General features: G+C 38.6%; 1 long non-coding RNA gene across 1 annotated transcript in view; it reads right to left on the reverse strand.

The window, feature by feature from the left end:
* Window positions 1-22,509: 22,509 nt before the first annotated feature.
* Window positions 22,510-26,897, reverse strand: part of LOC138351506 (uncharacterized) — a 106,384-nt gene continuing 101,996 nt past the window's right edge. The window contains exon 4 of the long non-coding RNA XR_011222476.1: window positions 22,510-22,824. This is a non-coding gene — a long non-coding RNA (uncharacterized lncRNA). The remainder of the gene's footprint in view (window positions 22,825-26,897) is intronic.

Genomic DNA, 26,897 nt, shown 5'->3' on the forward strand with positions numbered 1-26,897 from the left:
TTACGCATATATAAATGGACATACATGTAATTATTTTATACACAAAGCATATATAAGTACAAATTAATATATTTAATTACGTATCTTAGAGAGGTACATAACAGTAACCACCACTGGTCAAGTTTAAATTTGAGATTACTTTCAAGGTTTTATCTTGTAATTGTCCATGTAAATAGGTGAACTTGGTAGTTTTAGGAATGTTAGCTTTTGGAGTCTACAGCATCCACAAATTTATTCCAGAAATCGTCCCAACTTTCATTCTCACTGTTACGGACCCGAGTCTAGCGTCCGAGCCCGGAGCAGTGACGACCACGCCATCAGTGGGTCAGCTCCCGAAACCCCCTCCAAATGGACGACGCCATCTAGTGAGGATGAGATATACTGGCCACAAGGGCTAGTTTCCCGTCCTGATCAGCTCGTGACGCAGCCGCTGCTGACCTCTGGTGTGGTGACGCTTAGACAGCAACGCCATCTATGGAGTGGATAGGTGGGCGTTTGTGTCTAAGCCTGTAAGTGAAATGCCCTAGAGTGTAACTAGTACTGATGACGTATCTGATTACAGAGTCGACCTGGGACTGCTGTAATGAACGTTGGATTAGTCTACCCAAGGCAGCCGAAGACTCTCCACGTGTTTGCTGCAGCAGCTGTGAGTCACCCCCCGGATGAACACTGTGGTGTTAGCCTGCCTGTGACGTGGCAGCTGAGGAATTGTCATACCCGGGGCTGACTAGTGGAGAAGACTAACCACTGGGGTGTTGTGGTGAGGAGAGTGATCTGTGGAATCACACGAGGCTCCTGCCTAGGGCTCGCAACCCTAGTATCGGTCATGGAGTGGCCTACGCAGCGTTGCTGATTGGAACCTGCCAGCTAAAAGCTGGATTTGTGGTTGACGGCCTCCACGACGGTGCACCCAGTGGGACTGTGGTTTGGCTGGCCTGTGGCAGGGGTAGACTTGTCGAGGGAATCAAAGGATTCATCGTGAGGCCACAAGAGAACCAGGACCACTCGGCTTGAGCACCGTGAACGTCCAGAGTCTTCAGGGGAAGACTACGTTGTACATAATAGTGTTTATATCTCCCCTTTGTGATAATCTATATATTATTTATTGTGATGGTGATAATTATATTATTAAGTTTTTGCCTTTGTCTCCCTTCCCCTTTAATTTACTTGCGTTACGGAGCACACCCTTTGAAAGCCACTACTAGCTTGGGGCCGGATACCCAAACTCTACTAACATCAGAGAAAGAACCCAGTTGCGACCCGAGAGGGCCGTAACACTCACTACCAGAGAATAGGGGTAGACTAATCTGGGGTAATTTAACTTTAGATTTTTGAAGATTTATAGACGTTGTGACTACTTGGTTTTTAGCAATTGGCTTCTTAAAAGGTTGTAGTTTAACCTGTACATCATCTTCGTTCTGGGTTTAATCTCGTACTATATCATCTAGTTCAGTTTCGACTATTGAAATCGTGTAAAGTTTGGACAAGTGTAAATTCATATGTTCTTAAATTTGCCCAAACTTATTTTCGGCAACTTGAAGATATCTTTCTAGCTCTATATAGTCAACGGGTGATTGTTGAGACAGATCTTGACATTTGTTAACCCTTAAACCCCTAAGGGCCTTTTAGCCTTCAACACACACAGGCTCAACAAAAAAAAATAAACAAATTATTTCGTCTTATAAAAGTGTTCATTTGAGTTCCATGATCCTGGAAAAGATAAAAAAAAATCGTAGGTAGCATATTTTGGCCGCAAGAGGGCAGGTAAGTCTGGCAAAAAAGAAGCATTGACAGAGCAGGTGCCAGACGAGGTCTGCTCTGCCCCAGCTGTCAGGCGAGGGTTGCCAAAAGATAGTATTACCTAATTTTTTCAATGTCTCTGAATTTTTCTTTGTTTTTTTTGCAGTAATATTATTCAATAGTGTGTATTGTGATATATTTATATAATAAAATGTGTGAACCATCTCTGTACTCAAAATTATTGTGTTCATATTAGTGATTCAATTATGTTCATAAAACAATTATCAAATAGTTTTGCTGTTATTACGCTACATACACATGTATATATCTGCATGTTTTGTTCACCATAACGAACCACTAAGTTGGTATTGTGAGTCAAAAAGCAATGAAGAGTTGCCTTCACTCACCAGCCACTCGCCACCACTCCCTCACTCACCTCCTCACTCGCCAACATACACCTCCAACCATACTTTTTTGCTTTTATTCACTATACACAGACTTTAAATATAAGTATTTACATGTTTTGTTCACCATAACTGTACTTCTAAGCTTGTATGGTGAGTTCAAGCAATAAGAGACGTAGCTACACACAGTCAGCTGCTGCCGTCACTGGTTCAAGGCCAGACACACTAATATTTCTCCTCCAACAATACTGTTTGTGGTGTTATTACACTATATACACAAATTATATATAAGTATCTACATGCTTTATTCACCATACCTGTACAAATAAGCTGGTATGGTGCCCAAAGACCATAGTGGCCACCAGTAAACAACATGACATGTTATGCAAACGACGCATCTTCCTCTCCAAAATGGCGGCTCCCAACACACTCCTATTGCTGTTATTACACTCTATATATGTAAGTATCTACATATTTTATTCGCCATAGCAAACCACTAAGCGGGTATGGTATGTCCCGTCAATAAAAAGGTGACCACATACAGTCAGAAGATGATGCCACCACCCTCCCTCCCTCAGCATTACTCCTCCCACCATTGAGCACAGCGCAAATTATCACAACAATCCTGCTATTATCAGTATCCTGGTCATTTTTATCACAGTCAGGGGTCTTCTGTAATAATATCATCGCTAAATAATAGCATGAAATAATTCAGCCTAATAATTTAGGCTGAATTTGTACAAAGCTTAGTACAATTAGTCTAAAATCCTACCCTGTAGGGTTGGCATAAATATAAGTAATGGTGCAATAATGTGGAAATATTAGTGATATGTTTTTGTGATTATATTTTTTTTATATATAGATATGTGCACTTATGAACACAAGTTAAGGTTATAAATATGTACAGCTAAATTTGACTTGCTAGCCACAACCTCTTATGGTGGTTGATAGTGCTAACTAGTTTGTCGACCACATGTTACCTGTACTCTCCTGACAGATGTACGCCGTCTGAAGCCAAGCTCTGACGATATGGTCTGGCTGTTGTTACGTACCCCTATAGGATACGTATATAAATATAATATAAGTACTATTTCCATGCATCATTACTTGTATGTGCATATATATTATATCATTAATTGTATGTATATTATATTATTACTTGTATGCTCATATCAGTACTTGTATGTTTATATCATTACTTGTATGTGCTGATATGTTATATTGTGGTGGTAATCCGTGGGCGGCCCTAACTGTGGGAAACCTTTATTATATTTTTTTTGTGTGTGTCAGCTTCCCGTGAGAAAGTTAGTTTGTGCTGATCACTTATTGGCAAGACTGTGTGGAAACCATTATTATTGTCCACCTTATTAAAATGTTATTATTAAAATGTTGTGCAGAAGCGACATCGGCTCCTGCCATGAGAACATTATTCAGTAACTGTTTAGACACCGGAAGGATCACGTCTAGGAGTAAAGTCTGTAACATTATATCTATTCTGTTCTGTTGTAAAACGTTAGTCTGTGGAGACATAATTTTATTTTGATTTACATGTGATTTCCCATTTGTTGATTAACCTGTAATATTGATAATTAACTGAAGTATATTTATAATATATATATTTATTTTAGTTGAGTGATTTCTTAGTCCTAAGAGGGTGATTATTTTGGGAAGGTTAGGCTCAAGGTAGTCAAGGTGATAAATTTAAAATCTTGCCTGTACAAACCATGGGATTATACTGGTGACCCACCTTGAGATTGCAGCATCGGTAAATGTCCCTAGACTACAAGATTTTGTTGCTGTATGGGTCACGAGCATTAATGAACGGTTTGTAACAGTGATTTTGAGGGTCTGGCTGGGAGATATTGTTCCCACATATATTTAACTTTTGCTAATCTAACCTTGCCTTCATAGGTACCAGTGTACTTAGAAATCTGTGTGTTAAGAAATTTGCAATATGCCATGCCAGAATCAGCCTGTGTAACAAGTAACCTACGTTTAACGATTTTGGAGGTAAGTCATCCAATAATTTGTTTGTGCAGTGAGGCCATGCAAATTTTCAGTGTCGTGACAATTTAAAGTGAAGTGTAGTGTCGTGCCAGCCTGTTAATTATATTTGTCAGTCAAGTGCCAAGTGTTAATTAACCATGGAGGATCAAGTGTTGTCGCTGTTGGAAAATCCAGACTTTGAGGGAATTAAAAACCTAAAAAAGCCTGCCTTAATAAATATGGCAAATAAGTTAGAATTAACAGCCAAAAATAATATGACTAAAGCACAAATTCTGAGAGTCATAGTGACACATTTGGTAGAAAATGAGGAGTTAGGAGAGGAATTTCTGGAGAAAGTAAAGGAGGAGACTAGTGAGCAAATTGCTTTAAAGCATCTTGAGTTAGATGCACAAGTAACGTATGCTAAACTTGAGGCTCAAGAAAAGGAAAATGAATTTGCAAGGCAACAAAAAATATTAGAGCTTGAAGCTCAACAAAGGGAGTGTGAAACTAGACGTTTAGAGATTGAGGCACAAAATAGTAGAATTGTAGTGCAATTGCAGCTGGAAGCCTCAAAGAAACAACAGTTAGAATTTCAACAACAAATGGCAGGGGCTAACCACAGACTTGAAACACAGCGTTTGGCAGCTGGGCATGGTAATACTAGCAATGTTTCTAATAGTAGTGATAATAATCACATAAGGATGAATAAATACATAGAGTTACCCAAGTTCAATGAGGAGGATCCCGAGTTTTTTTTCTCACATTTTTCTAAGATTGCAGTCAGTATGAACTGGTCAAGGAATCAATGGGTCGCAGTCATGCAGAGTCAACTAAAAGGACGTAGTCAGGAGGTTTTTGCATCCTTGCCTGATGAGAATAGTTTTGACTATGAATTTGTTAAGAAAAGCATCTTAAATGCTTACCAATTAAATCCAGAAGAACACAGACAAAAGTTTAGGAACCTAAAGAAGGTAAGTGATCAGACAATAGCAGATTTCACCCCTCTCAACGTTAATTACTGCAACAGATGGTTAAAATCACTTTCAATAACCGAGTATGATGCTCTTAAGAATTTTCTTATAACAGAGGAAGTGATGTCATGTCTCCCAGACAAATTGTCTTTTTATGGCAGAACAGAAAAATATAACAGACATTTATGAGCTGTTTAAGCTCGCGGATGAGCATGAGTTGTTGACTTAGGCCCAATCACCTAAGTTTAACCGTAGAGTAAATTATAATGCTCACCGAACTCCTTATCAGTATAAATCCAATCCTAGTGCTCCAGTTACTCCCATGAACTCTTCTCTTATTAAACCTAAAGTTGTTACTCCATTGCCAGGACCATCTAATCCTAGTAATGTTAATTCTAAACCTGCAGTTGGTTCCACAGGTGTGTCCGCTGTCAGGCATTGTACACATTGTAAGAGAAGAGGACATGTGATTGCTTCTTGCTATAGTTTGCATCCTGAATTACGGCCAACTGGTCTTATTATGAGTAGAGGATTGCAAACTAAGAATTCTCCATGTATTACAGTCAATCCCCATTGGATGGATGAATTTAAAACATACATTTCTATAGGCACATTACTGAGTAAAGATGGTAGTAGTAAGATTGTTCAATTACTCCGTGATTCTGGAGCTTCACAGTTTCTTATTGCCCAGAATGTACTTGCTGATGTTGACACCCGAGATCTTGGTGAAGTTGTGCTTCTCCAAGGTATTACAGGTAGTGTGCAACAGGTGTCTTTAATGCAAATTAGCCTTGATTCTAATTTTACTTCAGGATGGTGTAATGTTGGTGTAAGAAAACAACTACCCATTCCAGGGGTAGATATTATTCTTGGTAATGATTTTGGCAACCGAAAGGTTGAAGGGACCAAGTGCCCCATAATGTTAATTAATCCCAATAATGTACTAGATCAACCAGAAGCAGATGATGGCATTATTTACCCTGCTTGTGTTGTAACTAGATCAATGAGAAAAACAGGTGAGAGTAATCCTGTTTTCACTGAGGTAGCTGTTCTCGAGACCAAGACCCCTTCAGTAAAGGAGTGGGAGGTGGATCTTGAAGATTCTTTTATGACTCGACTGGATGATGAGAGTGAGGCAGTAGTAGAAGCCCCGCCGAACCTAACCACAAGGAAAGTGAAGGTGAGGAGGCTGAACTATCTGTACCTTGCCCGCTTGTCTCCACTAAACCAGTTGTCAAGAGTGAGGCCGAAGTAGCTATGGCTCCATTTTATTCTGATCAATCAGGAAAAGAGATCAAGCTACTAGGCTCTTGCCCGCTTGCTGCTGAGTCTGAGTCATTGCCCTTAAGTGTTATACAGACTACTGATCCTAGTTTAATTGAGTGTATTTCTGAGGCTCCTGATAATGTTGGTGCATTGGAGGAAGGACGGGTTTCTTTTTCAAGGATCGACTTCTGATGAGAAGGTGGAGACCAAAGGGAATTCCCCCATCAGATGATTGTGAGACCAGAACCCAACTAGTTGTCCCCAATGTTTATCGTAAGCAGGTCCTGCAGGCTGCACATGATGACCCCATGGGAGGTCATCAAGGTATCACAAATATGTACCATAAAATATGCAAATATTTTTACTGGGCCAGGCTAAAGAAAGATGTGGTCAGGTATTGTCATAACTGTGTACCCTGTCAAATTGTTGGCAAACCAAACCAATCTGTGCTCTTGGCACCAATGGTGCCAAGAGCACCATTGCAACCTATTGCAGTTCCTGATGAACCATTTTCTCATGTTGTAATAGACTGTGTAGGTCCTTTACCAAAGACTAAGTTGGGTAACATTTTTATGTTTACTCTTATGTGTATGTCGACGAGATTTCCTGAGGCATATGCCTTAAGAAATACCAAGACTCATAATCTCATCAAGTGTCTTGAACCATTTTTCTCTTTGTTCATAATGCCTAGAGTTATCCAGAGTGACAATGGGGGAAATTTTGTTTCCAAAGTTTTCAAAACTTTCTGCAAATCCAAAGGGATTCAGCACACCTTTTCCAGTCCTTATCATCCACAAAGCCAAGGTGGGGTTGAACGTTTTCACCAGACCTTGAAACAGATGTTAAAGACGACATGAGAAACTTATCCACGTAATTGAGATGAGAATCTCCCTTTTGTGCTGTTTGCTGCCAGAGAAGGGTTACAAGCGTCATTAAGGTGTTCACCATTTGAGCTCGTGTTTAGTCACCAAGTGAGAGGACCGTTAAAAATGCTGCAAGAAAAGTTGTTGGGAGATGTCTCTGTTCATCAGAGTGGGTGGTACTTGAGTGATGTCAAGGATAAGTTGTGTCAGGCTCGAGAGTTGGCGAAGAAACATCTGGAACAGACTCAACAAGCCATGAAACAAAGATATGACAAAAAGTTCAGGGCTTAACTCAGGTCGTTTGCTGTCGGAGATTTGGTGTTGGTGTTGAAACCTCGTTTGGGGACTTCCATGTCCCATAAGTTTGACGGACCCTACCAAGTGGTAAAGAAGGTGGGAGACCTAACTTACAAAATATTTAACCCTACTTTTTCAGAGCATAAAATGAATGTGCATATTAACAGGTTAAAAGCTTATGTTGGACCAGAAGTGGTAGCTTGTTTTATTAGGGAAGAGTTACCATCTGAGGGAAATTGTAGTGAAGCAAATGATGTTAATATTCAACTTCTCAGTTCCAGTTCCAATGGCAGGGAGATGCTATGTCATTTACAGGAGGAGCAACGTGATGAGTTCCAGGTTCTGCTGGATAACCATACATCTCTGTTTGGGGAGGTTTCCACACAGACCCACCTCATCACACACGACATTCAGCTCCTGGACAGCACTCCAATTAGACAACATCCTTACCGAGTGAACCCAGAAAAGAAGAAACTTATACAACAAGAAGTGGACTATCTGCTCCAGCATAATTTCATTCGTCCAAGTCAAAGTACTTGGAGCTCTCCGTGCTTGTTAGTGCCAAAACCAGGGGGAACCTGGAGGTTGTGTGTAGATTATCGTAAACTGAACAGGAGCACTACTGTTGATGTATTTCCATTACCCTTGGAGGAGGAGTGTATTGAATCAATAGGACATGCTAATTATGTAAGTAAACTTGATTTATCTAAGGGATATTATCAGATTGCCTTAACTGATTATGCTAGGGAAGTCACTGCTTTTGTTACACCTGAGGGTGCATATGAATTCAATGTCATGCCATTCGGTTTGAGGAATGCACCTGTCACTTTTCAAAGACTCATGAATTTCTTACTCAAGGATGTGCCAGGTTGTAGGGCCTACCTTGACGATATTGTTTTATACAGTAAGAATTGGGCAGATCATCTTTCAGGCCTTAAGCAATTGTTTACAGTGTTGAAAGACGACAATTTAACAGTGAATATGAATAAGTGTAGTTGGGCAAGAGGGACTATAACCTATCTTGGGTATGAAGTAGGACAAGGTAAGATAATTCCTTTACAAGATAAGATACAAGCTATTGTGGACTACCCAGTGTTAACCAGTAAGAAGGGAGTCCAAAGATTTATCGATATGTGTGCTTACTATAGGCGGTACTGTAGAAATTTTTCGACAGTTGCTGCCCTATTGACAAATTCGTTGCGAAAGCAAGTAAAGTTTAAGTGGACTCAAGATTGCCAGAATTAATTTCAGAACTTAAAGGGCATATTGTCAACGTCACCTGTTCTTGCTAGTCCCCAATTTGACAAACCTTTTATTTTACATATTGATACTTCAGATGTTGGAATAGGTGCTGTGCTTATACAAGTTGGTCTAGATAATATTGAGCATCCTGTATATTATTACTCTAGAAAATTTAATTCAGCCCAGAAGAACTATTCAGTTGTAGAAAAGGAGGCGTTGGGTCTGATATTGTCTATCAAGAAATTTGAAATTTACCTTTCAGGTAATAAGGTGCTAGTGTTTACTGACCACAATCCCCTTGTATTCATTAATATGATGAAAATCAAGAACCAACGAATTCTGCGCTGGTCATTGTTTCTACATGAATGTAATGTGGAGATTAAACATATTCTGGGCAGGCAGAATGTCATTGCTGATGCTTTGTCCAGAAGTTTTGTATATGAAAAAAACATTTGTTTTCAGTCCTACTTGAGAGAACATACTCTCCAACACTATATCTGTGATTGCCCTGTTATCAGTGACTTCATACCAAATGGTATGAGGTATTTTGAGCTCTGTACTTACTTCATACACTCAGGAATATTGGAAGATATTCTTGTGCTGCACCCAGATTTTGCCAGTGGAGGCTAATAGATCAGCATTCAGTATTTTGTTCTCTCCTAATTCCATGTATGACTGGCCATCCTGTGAGGTGAGGATGTTGGATGAGCTTGTAGCTGGTCTTTTATCTACACTGTGTGGTCCTTTATACAGAATAGGGAAGCAGCACATTGCTGTGTATACCTAAACATGTTAAAAAATACATTGTTGAGAGGAGTCTTGTAGAAACTGGTAAGAGTAATTAAAATATAATGTTTCCATGATTCAGTGCTTACCTCTTGTGAAAATCGCGAAGTTTATTTGTTTTTTGTATTGAGGCTGGTATTTTCTAAATTGATTCCATGTATATCTAACCATCCTGTGAGATGGGAGTATTAGATAAACTTATAGCTAGTTTTTTTATCTACACTGTGTAATATTCCATATAGAATAGGGTAGCAGCACATTGATGTGTATACCTAATCTTAATAAAAAAAATCAGTAATAAAGATTTTAAATTATAGTTTGTATTATTACAAATACAGTACTGTATTATCCTTATTAAATCATGTTGACCATGGATCATTAAGATCTCATGTTGATATGTAATAGTCATATTTCTTTTGAACTGCTAGTCCATGCTAATCATTCATTAAATTGTGCATTATGTCTCAATTTTTCACTTCCTTAGATATACTGTACAGTACAAAAAGATAGGATAAAAATAAACCAGTAATATTTCTTTCATTATATTTTTTATTTAAATAACTGCATCAATATTTTTACAGCTGACAGGATTTGTTTTACCATACAGGTACATTATTTGTTTAAAAAAAATTTGGTTTATTGTTACACACAATGGTGCTACATAGCCTTCCCAGCTTGGTGCCTTCTTTTAATACTTACTGATTAAAAAATAAATAATAAATACATTTTATTCAGGAAAAGTACATACAGTTGATTTACAAACATAATGTTGGATTTATAGACAGAGCTAGTACATACAATACCTAAAGCCACTAATACTCATAGCATTTCGGGCAAGGTGTGGGGGAAAAAACACAGACTAAAACTTAATAGTAATCGGGATTAGGTATAAATTGTGTTGAAAGAAGGAATAAAAAATACAAAAAGGGGGGGTTAACATAGCATAAATCAGCAATTGCACATGTTGGTGAACAGCATTGTTTAAAAAATAGCAAGACATGGGTTGACATTTAGGGGGTAAGTTAGGTTACATGGAGTTAATTAGGCAGTACTTGGTTTAACTCTTAAACTGGTTGAGAGAGGTACAGTCTTTGACATGATTCGGGAGGTCATTCCACATTCTGGGTCCCTTGATTTGTAGAGCACTTCTAGTTTGGTTACACACAGCCAAATTGTGTAACAGGAAGAGGTCTTGGCCACAAATTTGTTCCATGCTAAATGTAGAGGAATCAGCTGAGTATTCCTCAAATAAAATAAGTTGCCTCAGCTTATAAGGTAAATAAAATAAGCATTTATCAAATAAGTAGCTGCCTCACCTCACTGCCTTACTGCTACATAGCCTTCCCGGCATGGTGCCTTCTTTTGATAATTACTTGTTCCACACCCAAATTGTATAACAGGAAGAGGTCTTGGACCCCTACTTCCCTCTTCTCTTTTTTAATAGTCTATATAGTCATAATTATAGCTTTAAGTATTCAATGAATAACGTTTTTGACATTTTTACCCTTCTCCTTACCTAACATCATTGGTGCAGCATATTTTTATTTTATGTCTCTCCCAGATTTAATTTCAAAATAAAACCAAACTAAATAAATTAGAAATGGGTATGTATAGCTAAGGTACACTCTTACTACTAGGTGAACAGGGGCATTTGGTGATAGTAAATGATCCCATCAGGCAGGGCTCATCACCTTCTCTCATATTTCATGTTCAACAGTGTTTATTTACTTAATAACTACAGGTATAAGATCTTGCTATTATAAAACTAATTCTACTATCATAAATGACATATTTACTTTAAGTTTCAAGCAGAGAATGCATATATAACTAACACGAAGGACTCCTCTTCACTAGATTCAATTTTTATGGTCTTTTGTTTATGTTCCAAAATCTTAAAATCGATCCCAGTGTTATGTAGTAGAGAAAAATTTAGTTATATCCAGTTTACGTCAACTACGAGTGGTCGAAACCACACTTAGATCCCGGAATGAACTTACGAAGGTTTTACGACTTAGTGTAGCTACCTAAATACCGACGTAGCTGCCACGAAGGCGCTAAGAAGGAAAACATTCGTAGCTAAGAAGAAAAACCTTCGTAAGTACCTTCCTGAATCTGGCCCCAGGATCTGATCTGAAATCCAATACGAACCAGAAGTAATATTAAAATTCACACAGGTTCTCAGAACCCGATATTCTTTTTGGTTCTTCAAACCGAGATAGTCTAGAGAGCTAGACTATTATTAGTGTAAATTTACTTTTACTAACCATTTACTAACCCTGATTATAATATACTATTAATTAAGTATTATTATGAGGTACTAGGCTATACATATTTATTCATTCATTATTATTTATGGCTGCCAGTAGACCGCCACATATTATAGTCAAAATCCCATTATTAATTTACCAGATTAAAGCCAATGTCTACATATGGCTTTAATGGGCTACAGTTAATTGCCCACACATTGAGACCTATACCTCACACAGAACCGAGATAACCAGGTCACCCAGAGCCACAGCTCACAATTAATAACCTTGTGTTAATAACCACATTAAATTGGTCACTCCATATAACCATTATTTTCTTGGTGGTAATACCACCTATAATCATTTTGCCAGACTATTTCCTGAAAGTCAGTTACGGGATTCTAGGGCATATATGACCAGTAAATTAATCAATAATATTGATCTTCACAGAAGATTGTGGCCAAAGAGCCAACTTTAACTGTATATAGTTAAATTTCTTTTACACATGTTTTCTGGAAGTGTATATATTCAATATATCAAAATACAAAATCCCCAAAAACATAGCACTATATGTATACCAATATCTGCACTTCATTTTCTGTATTTATACAACCCACAGAGGTAGGATATCTTTAGACTAAGGTTTGTACAACTTTAGCCTAAACAATTTAGCTACTTATTAGGAAGTTTAATTTCTAACTGGTACTGTGTTAGACAGTACTGGTGTATTACTATTTAATGTTGTCAAAATGCTAAGTAGGGTGAATTTATTATTTTACACAATTGTGTACCTATATTTCATTATATTTCTTATTATATTCACCTTTGAGTGCTATTAGGTGTCATTTTACCAACCTGAGGTGATCATGAGGAGTTAGCCCCAAGGTGCTACCATAGTGACACTCAAATCTTAGCTGTTTACTATTAGGTAGGTACGTTAACCTCAATACAAGTTAGAATAAAATTAGTCTAACCAAGAAATTAAGTATTAGGGTATCAATAACCATACCTGCTCTACATATATGAACAAATACCATAGCTGGCAAAATAGCTATATAAGCCCTATAAGGCTCAAATCCATAGCCAACATGCCTACCCCAGAAAAAACTGGAAGAACCTTGAAAGGCCTTTAAGCTCACTTGACAAGGCTACTCAACAAATGTGACAACAGGTTAGAAACAGACCTAGTTGACATCATCAGGCTAGGAATTTCCACAAAAGTGGCTAGCCAAAAAGTTTACCCAATAAAGGGAATAATCGAGTCTTATAGACAAATACTCCTTGTCAGTAATACTGACCCAGACGAAATAAGTCTAACTGAATCTGACCTTGCCAACTATGAAGATAAAATATAGGCTAAGTTAGATTACTATTACAAAGTGCTTGCAACAAAAAATACTCCTGCTGGGTTAAAACACTTCTATAGTCTTTCTATACACCGAGTTCAGATAAAAAAAACGAGTTACCTCAAGATGAGGATACTCCTCTAATTAAATTAAATCCTTACACTGGATCAATAATTGTAGTGAAACCTTCATTTTCTACAGTTTCATCTAATACAACTTCGCATAATGATACGTTGTCAGAATCTGAACAGCTTTCAGAAAGTTCACCTATATATTCCATGGATTCTGTGAATTCTCTACATGAGTCTACTGAATTAACCAGCCTCCCAGATGAACCCAGAGAAAACAGTGAAGCTGCAACAGAAGATGAAGATCCAGCTGAAGCTGAATTAGTACCTGAAGCTGGATTAAAAGCTGAAGCTGTATTAAAAGCTGATGCTGAAATTGAAGCTGAGTCTAAGCAAGAAGCCTTAAGCCAAATTAGTGATAGTCCTAATGATAAAGAAAAGACTAACCAGATCAATCAGTTGACTCCTTGCAAACATTTAATTTAAACCTCGAGTCACTGTTAAGATCCTTCAGCAGTGAAGTGGATCAACCCACTACTAAGTGGATGACTAAAATTGTCATCCCAAAAAAATTGTCTAGCGAGGTGCTAAATGAATTATATTCATATCAGAATAATATCGTCCCAACCATGCAGGATATTAACAGGTTTGCGTATTGTAATAAATAATAAACAAGCAAACCAGGCACTTAATGCCAATATTGAATCAACAGAAACTATACCCACATCAAATTCCTTAATTAAAACTCCTAAAGTGACAAATTCATTAGGTAATAAGGGTACTGATAATCAATGTAATATTAACAGGTCAAACACTGATTAATTAGTAAGACCTAGGAGTACCATAAGTACTCCCAAAAGCTTAATAAGTGCTCCCAAGAGCCTAAGTGCTCACCAGAGCCCAATAATTACTTCCCAGAGTACAACAAGTGCTCTCACGAAACAATCTAATAAATACATGCAAACAGCAAAGCCTTCAAAACCTGTAGACAATGTTTCACCTAAAACGGTGAACCTTAAGCATGCTGTAGGCCGGGGGTTATGTTTGTTTTTCCATCAAAAACATTCTTTATATAAATATATATATATTATCCTAATAGAGACACCCGAGTCAGACGACTCCAACAGTTACACAGATGTACCAGATGTCTCAAACCACATAATACTAACAGCTGTGAGACCCCACTGAACATGCAATAAGTGTAGAAGGGGACAGCATCATGTTGCACTGTGCCAAATTGAATAAATCAAATTATTCAAACCCCATGGAAAGAGATACCCAAGTACAGTGCTGCAAGGTGCAAGAAGTTTACAGAGTACAATCACCAGCATCTGAAGCTGGTGCAATATTGCCCACTGCCCAACTCCAAGTCAAGAATAAAGGGGCCAGGATCGCCATTCCTGTCCAATTCGATCAAGGGTCCCAGAAAACCTTCATTACTCAGAAAACGGCAGAGGCACTTAAATTAAAACCAATCACACAGGTAAAATTAAGCCTACTAGGGTTCATGATAAATAGAGGACCTCAAGAATATACAGTAGTACAACCGCTCGGATGACTAGGTGGTTATGTCAGGCCTGTCCAGGCCATAGTGGTAGATCAAATCCCATTTGACCTAAATTTTAAGGGTCTTTGGTACTCAGCCAGATTCCTTCAACGAAATGGATGTAAATTGGCTGACAACTAATTAACGTCTGACTGCCTCACCACTGTGATTCTACTAGTAGGAGCAGACTACTACTACCAGTTTATTACTGGTCAAGTTAAACAACAGGGCATGAATTTGTTCAAATCAGCAGGAGGCTACTACTTTCAAGTAACGTTTCAAACCTGAACAGCCTATGCCTGCTAACAACAATATTAATAGTAATTAATAATCAGCAGTAAATTAATTCTCCAACAACAAGCATAAAGGAGAAAACCAGCTGAGTATTAAACCCAGATTGAGTCCAGTACAATTAATATTCGCCAAGAGGTTTCTATGAATCTCAGTAGAAAATCAATAGTCTGCTGCCTAAACAGGTGCAAGTCACGGTGACCAAGCCTCTGACCCCACTGTAGACCCAGAATTATTCTTGACAGTAATAATTGACCTCACTCAGTCTCCCTCTGTAAATCAATAAACTTAGGCTACGAAATTCAAGCAACCAATGAATCTAGCAGTACCATGAATGAACAACGCTGATGAACAAAGACCGTCAACATCAAGTAATTTTCCGTCACCGTCCCTGCAGTTCCTAGACCTGCTTCAGCTCCTGGTCCTCGGTTTCCTCGCCATGGTGCCGCTATTGCCTCTCAAAAGATACCAGGTGTTTTTGTGTGGAGTGATGGGACAGATTTTGTTCCACAAATTCCTGTCTTTGATAATTCAGATGTTGGGATTACAGACCTTTTCCCTGATAAAGGTCCCGATATGTGTAAAATGGACTACTTTACCGCATATTTCGATGAGCCGCTCATGGAATATATTTTTCAGGAAACGAACAAATATGCTGCTGATCTCATTCATGAGGAGGAGTTATCTGATGTTATCGGAGGAAGAGTGTCTGGAAGCTGGTTGAACCATCGTCGTAATTTGGAGCCATCCGTGCATCTACAGACGCCATCAAGACACAACAGCTTTTTTATCTCACAAACACCGTGTCGGCTAACTAGTTTGTCCATACTGTATTTTTTGTGGCCACATTCAATCAGTTAGTTAGGACAGTTAGTCATCATGACATACCCTTTAAAACAAACCCGTAAGTTTCATTTCCCTTTTCTCCCCACATTAATTTCTATGAATATGTGTAGAATTACATATTCTCAAATTGATTTTACATGTAAATCGTCTTTCAGCCAGAGTACAAACGCAAGCAAGACAATAACCTCCACAACGATCACGTGTTCCCAGAGTATCCTGATGAAACAAGTTTCATGGCGACGAGCTCACGAGTTGCATGCTACTTATCCATACTAACAGCTAAGCCATCTATATCCTTTTGTATATAGCCTGTAGTAATCATTGATTTATTAATATCATATTCATGCATATTATTTATATATGTGATTTATAAATTGATACGCATTAGCATCTCATTATTTTATTATGTGAAGTTCATTAACTTCTGTTTATCAATTAATTCCCCCAAAGTGTGTGAAGGGATTTGGCTCTACAATTTATAGTAAACTACAGGTCATTTATTATACATTAATAAATTTCATTTACACTTTATATAAGAGATCCATAGGCACTGGTTCTCCAATTTATTTTATTTTCATAAGAATGGTCCTTCGAATTATATATAAAATTTATTATCATTATTCAAGAGCCAGATTTGCCCACAATCATAGCTTTGACTTGATCGAATTTGCCATCAGCAAATTAGTGAGATTTCCAGCTGGTTATACTCAAATGGTGACTCGTGTGACAAATTCTCACATTTAGTGAGTAGTCTTGTCAGGTGGCCCTTAAGGCTTGTCAAGGTTTTTCTCATCTTTTCCGGAGTACCCATGTTGCCTGTTGGTTTAAACTTATTGGGTTTGTTATATAATAATACAACAAGCCCAATAAGTTTGGGTACTTATATAGCTTGGGTACTTGTTCATTAATGGTGAGCAAGTACTGTGGTTAGTAGCCTAGGATTAATTTTTTATAATTATAATTTTTATAATTTTATCCTACCTCAAGTAGAGGTTGGCACATGCATATTAAATTTAATATAAACATGGATTTGAGTAGTACTTAGTATTCCAACAGGAAGCTCTTAGGTTAGCTCATCTTTTATCACCTTTGGATGGAGTAGAGATACTTTGTACGCTCAAAGATGAAAGAAAATATGGCAATATGGTAAATTAAATATAAAACAACTACTGTTGAAATAAATCCAACCCCTCTTGGGGGTCTGCACACTATTTAAAGAGTTGCTAGGCTATGCAATCTTTAATACAAGTCTGGGCAATTGTAGTCCCAGCCTTACATTGGGTCAGCTCAAATAAATGGATTATGCTAGGTTAACCATTACCTAGTTCAGCTCTAGCCTAATGTTGTCCTACCTCATACATAAGAATTGGCAGTTAATTATATAATACAATAATGTGCAGAAATGGATTAGTACAATATTTTGATTTGGTTTCTGTTATTTTATATTGAATAACAGAATTATAAAAGAAATGAATACATTATTTATGGCCTCGCCAATACCTCCTATGATATTTAATAGTGTTAATCAGTTTATTAGCCACTGCCCGAAACGCTGCGCGTACTAGTGGCTTTACAAGAATGCAATTACTGTACTATGCTATGTATTCTCACAAACCCAATGTACCTTCGTGTATATAAATAAATAAATAAATAAACATGTGCTCTTGATTCACGTGAGAGGTGTATTCCATCTGAAGAAAAATTCTCATGGAATGGTCGAGCTGTGAAGTGGATGTAGGTGGCTCCCAACAGTACCCTTTTCCTGAGACGGTAATTTATATAGTCATCTGTGCGTTGCAACCCGTTCTCGCACTTTTGCATAGTCAATATTGACTTATTAAATACGTGCATATGTGACATACTAATTTATTGTGAATATTTTAGTTTACCTTGAAAAGCTTCATAGAAAACACTGACCTAACCTAACCTTCTTAGTATGTTAAGATAAGCATCTTATTGCTTCGTAATTACAATTATTACTTAACCTATTATAGGTATAGGTTAAGCAATAATTGTTACTTAACCTATTATAGGTATAGGTTAAGTAATAATTGTTACTTAACCTATTATAGGTATATGTTAAGTAATAATTGTTACTTAACCTATTATAGATATAGGTTAAGTAATAATTGTAATTACGAAGCAATAAGATGCTTATCTTAACATACTAAGAAGGTTAGGTAAGGTCGGTGTTTTCTATGAAGCTATGAAACATGGTGCCCTTAGATGCTCCAGTACTGTCTCTCTCTGCCCTATGTGGGGGATGGAGGTCGCTCTAAGTCGGAGTGCACTTCTCCCCAGGCTCGCTGCCTCAATTTTGGTGAGGCCCACCCTACCTTCTCCCGCGCGTGTATTCATTAAAAAAAACTTGAAGCAGCTGTCTTCAACTTGAAGCACCGGGAACGTTTGTCTTTTCCTGAGGCGAGACGCCAAGTTTGCCGTCTAACCCCTTTCACTCGCGTCTCTTATACTCGTGTGTTGCGCTCTTTCTCTCCTCGTCCTTCCCATCTTCCTCAGTCTCACAACCGTTTCCAGGCCTTAGGCCCGGACACGCCCCACTGCCTCCTCCCCTGTTTCTTTACGTTCTGTCCTGAAGGGTTCCCCTCATGGTTCTCTGTCTAGAGTTTCCCTTCCTTCTTCCCAGTTTGTCATGTCTCCTGTGTCTTCTTTCTCATCTCCCTCCGATCATCCTTCCCATCCTTCTCCCCCCGTCTTTTAGCTCTCCATGCCACCTGTCTGTACCAGTTGTTGTTCATCACTCTCCCAGCACTCATCGTATTGTTCGCTCTCGTTCTTCTTCTTCTTCTTCTGTTGAGTCTGTTGCCCAGTACGTTGTTGCTGGAACACCTGTTTCTTTGAGTCAGAAGCAAAAGCCTGGCTCATCTCCCTCCTTCTCCCAGGGTGTAAGAAGGCATCGCTTTCTTCCTCACCCCCACCTCTGACTCCATCGCTCCGTCCCCTCCCGTTTCGGTAGTCGGGCCCCTGTTCCTGCTATACAGGTTTCTTTCGTCCCTGCTTCCCTCTCGGTTGCTGGCTTTGCTGAGGTGCGCCCCCCCCCCCCCTGTTTCTGCCCCTCCTCCTGCTGCTGTCCTTGCCTGCCCCTTTTGGTTGTCTCCTCCTCCTCCTCCTCCGGACCTTGCTCATCTGCCTCTTGTCTGTTCTCCTGCTCCCATCCCTCCATCCTTACTCAGTTTACCCCTAACAAACTTACTCAGTTTTGCCCCCTAACCCTGACTTCGCTGACCCTGAACCTGACCTTGAGCTTATTTAACCTGCAGTGTTCTTTTTTAACCTTTGTTTCTTCATTGTTCTCTGTTGCTATCTTCTCTCTCTTCATCGATGTCTATTCTTCAACGGAATATTCATGGATATTATGTCAATTTCTATAAACTCCAGCATCTGATTTCACAATTTCACCCCATAGTGTCTGTCTCCAGGCGACAATGCGTGGTGCTCGTCCTGGTCACTTTCGTGGCTATTCCTTTCTCTCCCCCCCCCCCAGTTTTTTCTGGGGCTCATAACTATACTGCTCTCTTGATTCATTTTTCCATCGCTTCTCCAATGTTCTGCTGCCCGTGTCTTTGTGAATAAATGGTACACGATTTGTTCCATTTATTTCCCCCAAATGTACCGCTTTCTCTTCCCGATCTGAAACACCCACTGGACTCCTTGCCAGAGCCTGTGCTCCTGCTGGGTGATTTCAATTGTCGACATACCCTCTGGAGTGATGTTCTGACAAACACGCAGGGTCGTCTTCTTGAACCGTTCGTCCTCTCTTCTTCCCTGTCTCTTCTGAATTCTGGTGAGCCCACTCATTTGGCTTCTTGAACTTGCACCATTTCCTGTCTTGATCTCTATCTTTGCTCGTCGTCTCTTTACTTGGATTTTACGTGGCAGGTTCTTGATGACCTCCATGACAGTGATCATTTCCCCATCCTTGTTACCTTTTTCTCTTTTCACCCTCCCCTCTCCTTCCCTAGGTGGTGGTTTGCCAAGGTTGACTGGCACCTATTTACCCTCCGTGCTACTCTCTGCGACCTCTCCATTCTGCCTCTCCCTCGTGCCCTCCTCCTTTTTAATGACAACGTCTTCGACGCTGCCCTCAGCTCTATTCCTCGGTTCACGCGAAAGAGCGTTCCCTGGTGGAATGTGGACTGTGTTCGGGCTGTCTGCAGTAAGCGTGCAGCATGGAAGCAACACCACCGCCGGCAGTCGGCTGATGCTTTTCTTTTGTTTCGGAAGGTATGTGTTACGGATGGCCCTACGGGCCATCCGTACAGCTAAACGTGAGTGTTGGAAGTCTTATGTTTCCATCATTACGTCCGAAACTCCTGTGCCACAGATCTGCAAGCGTATCCGCAAGATAGCAGGTAAGTTCGTTCCCGATGTCTCGCCGGTACTTTGCCTCCATGCTACTTTTGTCGCGGACCCGTTACAGGTCGTGACCGAACTGGGTTCCCACTTTTCGTCTGTTAGCTCTGGTTTACATCTTCCTCAATCTTTCCTTCTTCGTAAGCTTGTTCTTGAATCTCATCCTTTATATTTCTGCACCCATCTCATACTTCCCTATATTGATCCCTTCTCTCTCTCTCTCTCTCTCTCTCTCTGAACTTCAGTCTGCCTTGGCCCTCTGCAGTTCTACAGGGGCGGGCTCAGATGACATTCATTATGAAATGCCTCGCCATCTCCCTTCGTGCACGTTTCGGTATTTACTAAGTCTGTATAATCAGGTCATGGAGTTGTCGTCAGTCCCTGAAGACTGGCTCGATGCCATTGTCCTCCATGTTCGGAAACCAGGGTCTTTCGGGACATCCCTTAAGAACTTCTGCCCTATTCCCCACATGAGTTGTGTCTGAAAATTCTTTGAATGTATGGTAAACGTTCGGCTGATGTGTTTCTTAGAACACTATCACCACCTCTCCCCTTCTCAATTTGGTTTTTGCAAGTGCCGCAGCACAACAGATGTTCTGGTGAACTTGAAGGTCTATATTCGTACTGATTTTGCTGCGAAGACCTCCGTTGTTGCCGTCCTTTTTGACCTAGAAAATGCTTACGACACTGCCTGGAAATATCGTATTCTGTCTCAACTTCATTATTTTGGTCTTTGTGGTAATCTCCCTCTCTCTCTCCAAAGCTTCCTCTCTCGTCGTTCTTTTCGAGTGAGGCTTGGTACCACTCTCTCTCTGCCCTTTTTAGGCAATACGAGAGTTTGCTCTAAGTGTTCTGAGCACTACTCTTTTTATAGTTGCCCATCCGAAATTACCATCTCTTTTAAGGGTCTGAGCAGGTGGTGGAGCGGGTTAAGGCGTACCTGTTATGCCAGTTGCTGGAAGGCTTCTGTGCTGGCTAGGGTTCGAGTCTCCTGGTGGGAAAGTGTTCTAAAGTTGTATACTTGACTCTCGTGTTTAGGAGAGTTGTGCCTTAAGCATAGACACTGTGTCTTCCCATATTAACAGGGACTTGATGAAATAAACGTATAAATGACCCCTCACTTGCTCTAGTGCTCTTGGGAGGTGGTGATCTTTGGTGTATTTAAATACTCCGAAATTACCATCTCTTTTAAGGGTCTGAGCAGGTGGTGGAGCGGGTTAAGGCGTACCTGTTATGCCAGTTGCTGGAAGGCTTCGAGTCTCCTGGTGGGAAAGTGTTCTAAAGTTATATATATATATATATATATATATATATATATATATATATATATATATATATATATATATATATATATATATATATATATATATATATATATATATATATATATATATATATATATATATATATATATATATATATATATATATATATATATATATATATATATATATATATATATATATATATATATATATATATATATATATATATATATATATATATATCACTAAGAACTCTTTGACCCGGCCAGGATTCGAACCCATGCCGTCCAGGATCACCCCTAAACGTACACAGTACCGTGACCACCGCACCAATGATCGTCTATAAGGATTGGTCAGTCTTGGCGCTTATTAACTAAGCTTCCTGACTGACCCCCGACGAAACTTATGGTTTCACAAACAACGTATATATACCCTCAGACAAAACTACTCAAGAAACCGTCAATATACTCTACCCCGTCTTGCAACCCTTTTAATACAACCCAGTCTCTTATCATGAAGTATGGCAGGAGAAATCTCTCAGTAAAGGACCGGTCTACACAGCTCTTACTCCACGTCAGGTCAAGATGGCATCCATCTCTGTCATGTCACTCGCCCCTAAATACTTTATCATTCAACAAACTCCCTTAATGACTCCATTGACAATATTCTCTGCACAGGTTATGTGATTGAGTCCACTTTTACTTCACACAGTTTTGCTATACCATCACACATTATTCCCGAACAACCTCCAGCTCAATGGTAATACTTTGCTGGGCGGAGTAGTCTCAGTCACCGGCGACCTCCCAGTTGTCAGCTGCAGATTTCTTACAAGAATAAATGTATAATGCCACCACATAACTCCTCTGTATTAACAGATAATTTATAATAAGAATGTCTGCCTGTGGGGAATTTCCCAGCAGGTAAATTTACGTATTTAACTAATTATATTAATTTTGGACATTATTAAAGAAAGAGGACTGTATTATTTATTCTTAACTTCTGCTGGGTGTTACCCTGTACACATACTTTTGGGTGGGGGTCACTGAATGGTAATAATAATCAATAATTATAGTTAATAAGAAAATATTCTAGTGTTAGTTGACTTATACTGAAATTAATGTATTCATTCAATAGCCTTTGCTGATGAGAAGGTTTCAAGATGAATCATGAGGAGAATGTCAGGAGGGTCAGTCAAGGTAAGCATCTCATAACCTGTGGCATCTGGTTCACATGTTGCAGCCAGTCCATGCGATGAAAACCTCTGTCTCCCAGTTGATCACTTCCGTTCTGCCGAAAATGTACAGCGTAACTACTGTTAAGTAAACATCCTCACAGCTAATCTCAAATCAGTAGTGATAATTTCCTAATCAAATATTTGCTCAATATGAGTTTTATGTTTCCATGCGTCGTAACCAATCGGTTACTCAATCCAATCAATATAAGGCCACACATCAATTACCAAGTTTATATAACCGACCGGATACCCTGAAGGTTGCCGTAGCGCTGGAACGTTGTAGAACCACAGATGACATAAACATCCGTCGCTACTAATATGCTTCCTTCGTGAGAGCGCCTTGATAGCACCAGCTCTGTTTGCACAATGACGACTTCCTTCCCCCTATTGAGGTGCAGTCAAGATAATAGTCACGCTACAAATTTTTAACTCATTTATTAACGAATGAAGATAGGCGTTATTTTATGCCTTAATTATGCATTTCTAAATCCAGAAAACAGTTTTTTAAAGTTCCTAACGCTGGACTGGAAGTTTGTGAGGGTTTAAAGCACGTTTGATATGTGCTAAATTCGTGGCGTTACTATTCCACGGGTAGTGAAAATAACTGATCACGGCTGTGGAATTTTACCTCATGGTAGAAGATGAGTTTAATTCTTTCTAAGCTCTATTTAATTAATTCTAGTCTAAAATAAGGTTTTTCTGATGTAAAGAAATAATAGACCGGAAATATTAACAATACAAGAAAATTGATAATAACGCCACTTCGATGCTGGCTGACGCAATCCTCCTATACATTTTCTAAGAGATTTCTAGACGTTTCCTAACTGGAAATTAATATGGTTAGTAAGGTTAATTCCTTGATACAACTATTTTAACTAGTTGTATCAGGTGTCAGTAATTTGATCGGTAATTTCCGACACTTCCTTTATACCTCTCCACAAGAAATAATGATTGTAACACCTCTTCTGACCTGTGGAGAAAATGATGAGAAATTCATAACGTATTTCACATTTTTTCACGTAGATTCAGCAACTCAAACAGATTTCATAATAATTTTACAGAAATGGTATATGATTAATAAGAAGTAAAAGATACACAATAATATATACATAATAATATATGCAGTGGTACAATCCTAAGTCACCCCAGGTTTAGGCAATCTAGAAAGTGCATTTGCCACTATATATAATTTTACTGGAATATTTTTGATGACCAGGTTGTAATCTAGCAACAGTAAAGACCACCATAATATCCTCTGATTGAAAGTCTTCATACTAGCAATAAGGGTCTAGGGATTGTGGTCGGTAAATACTTCTACAGTATTGGCTGATAAATAAATATCATTTGTTTAACAGATAGTAATAACGACAATGCTTCTTTCTCTACTGTTGAATGATTCTGCTGACATTTTGAAAACTTTTTAGAGTAGTAATGTCCTGGATGATTAATACATTCATCATCCTTTTGCATTAGTACAAAACCAGCACCCCAATCCGAAGTATCTATATACAGTTTGAATGGCTTACAGTAGCTAATACTAAACCAGATGACAACATTCCTTTTAATTTACTAAATACATCCTCACACTCCTGAGACCATCTAAACATTTTTTAATATTTTTACATAGCAAATTTGTCAAAGGAGGCGCAATTGCTGCAAAATTTGTACAGAACTTCCCATAATATATACACGTTTCTGGATATCCTTGCACCTTCTTCTTGCTAGTCAACATTGGGTACTCTATTATATCATTTATTCTTGAGGGGTAACACCTTCTCGTTTCCCACTTCATATCCCAGATAACAAATACTAGCTCCGGCAAAGGTACACATGGGCAAGTTTACAGTTAAATTAGTCTCCTTTAAGCATTTCAATAGTTTAGCTAAACCTTTCATATGGTCCTCCCACTTAATGTATTAAATTACAATATCATCCCTACATTGTGGTATGTCTTTAAACACTAAGTTCATAAGACGGTGGAGTGTTGCTGGAGCATTTTTCCACCCAAAAAGCATTACAGTAAATTCAGCATTACAGTGCTATTAATAGCCTTGAGCACCGCCAGCCACAATAAAAGAATACAAAAACATTTTTCGTCTTATAAAAGTGTTCATTTGTTTCGTGAGTGCGAGAAAAATAAACAAACATATTTAATTGTACATTCCAATCACGTTAATGACCCGAGAAGTTGGACGATGACATTTCACAACATGATCACTCAAAGGTGGTGCGTCCCCAAGGCGTCGTGCTTGGCATTCAAGCCGCTCAACACACACACACACACACACACACACACACACACACACACACACACACACACACACACACACACACATATATATATATATATATATATATATATATATATATATATATATATATATATATATATATATATATATATATATATATATATATGTGTGTGTGTGTGTGTGTGTGTGTTGAGCGGCTTGAATGCCAAGCATATATATATATATATATATATATATATATATATATATATATATATATATATATATATATATATATATAAATATATATAAACATATGTTGTATCTAGTAGCCAGAATGCACTTCTCGGTCTACTATGCAAGGCCCGATTTGCCTAATAGGTCGAGTTATTTTCTTTATTTTCCATAAATTATTTCCAATGGGTTTATTTGAATTATTATTATTATATTATACTAGGAACATAAATTATTGACTTAGTTATATTGGTTTAGGCTAGGTTAAGATAGGTTAGGTTAGGTTGGGTAGGTTAGGTTCGGTCAAATATCTACGTTAGTTTTAACTCAAATTAATAAAATGAACTCATACATAATGAAATAGATTGGTCTATCATTTCATCAGAAAAAAATGAATAATATATAAATTCAGGAAAACTTGGCATATTAGGCAAATTGGGCCTTGCATATTAGGCCGAGTACGACGTTCTGGCTACTAGGTACAACATATATATATATATATATATATATATATATGTCGTACCTAGTAGCCAGAACGCACTTTTCAGCCTACTATGCAAGGCCCGATTTGTCTAATAAGCCAAGTTTTCATGAATTAATAGTTTTTCGACTACCTAACCTACCTAACCTAACCTAACCTAACTTTTTCTGCCACCTAACCTAACCTAACCTATAAAGGAAGGTTAGGTTAGGTTAGGTAGGGTTGGTTAGGTTCGGTCATATATCTATGTTAATTTTAACTCCAATAAAAAAAAATTGACCTCATACATAATGAAATGGGTAGCTTTATCATTTCATAAGAAAAAAATTAGAGAAAATATATTAATTCAGGAAAACTTGGCTTATTAGGCAAATCGGGCCTTGCATAGTAGGCTGAAAAGTGCGTTCTGGCTACTAGGTACGACATATATATATATATATATATATATATATATATATATATATATATATATATATATATATATATATATATATATATATATATATATTTATATATATATATATATATATATATATATATATATATATATATATATATATATATATATATATATATATATATTCGCCTTGCTGCCCCAATCCACACCAGATATAGGTGTATTTGTGGCGAGGTGGTGGCTGACAGGTACGGCCACCATGGCCTACTCTGCCAAAGCACAGGGGGATGGCACTCGAGGCACAGTTAAGTTAACGACATCATCAAGAGGAGTCTCACCACAGCTGGATGCCCAGCTGAAAGAGAGCCCCGTTACCTAACGCCCCGTAACTCTGATGCTCTTATAGGTCGCCCGGATGGTATCACAGTGAACCCCTGGAAGAATGGCAAGCAGTTGGTATGGGACTACACGTGCGTATCAACCCGGGCTAACACCTACATTAACCTCAGTGTTGCACAACCAGGTGGCGCTGCCACCCACAGGGAAGCAGCCAAATCCCGTAAGTATAGAGAACTGGATCACCACTACAATTTTGTCCCCATTGCTTCTGAGACACTCGGCGCCTGGGGTAAAAGTGCTACCAGTTTTTTGAAGGAACTGGGTTCTAGGCTCATTGAAACAACAAGGGACCCTGGAGCTGCCAGCTTTCTTTTCCAGCGCCTCAGCATAGCGATACAGAGGGGAAATGCGCACTGCATCCAGGGTTCCTGCCCGCCATCTGAG

The sequence above is a fragment of the Procambarus clarkii genome, chromosome 50 (genome assembly GCF_040958095.1).
Source record: "Procambarus clarkii isolate CNS0578487 chromosome 50, FALCON_Pclarkii_2.0, whole genome shotgun sequence".
In the NCBI taxonomy this organism is placed as follows: Eukaryota; Metazoa; Arthropoda; class Malacostraca; order Decapoda; family Cambaridae; genus Procambarus; species Procambarus clarkii.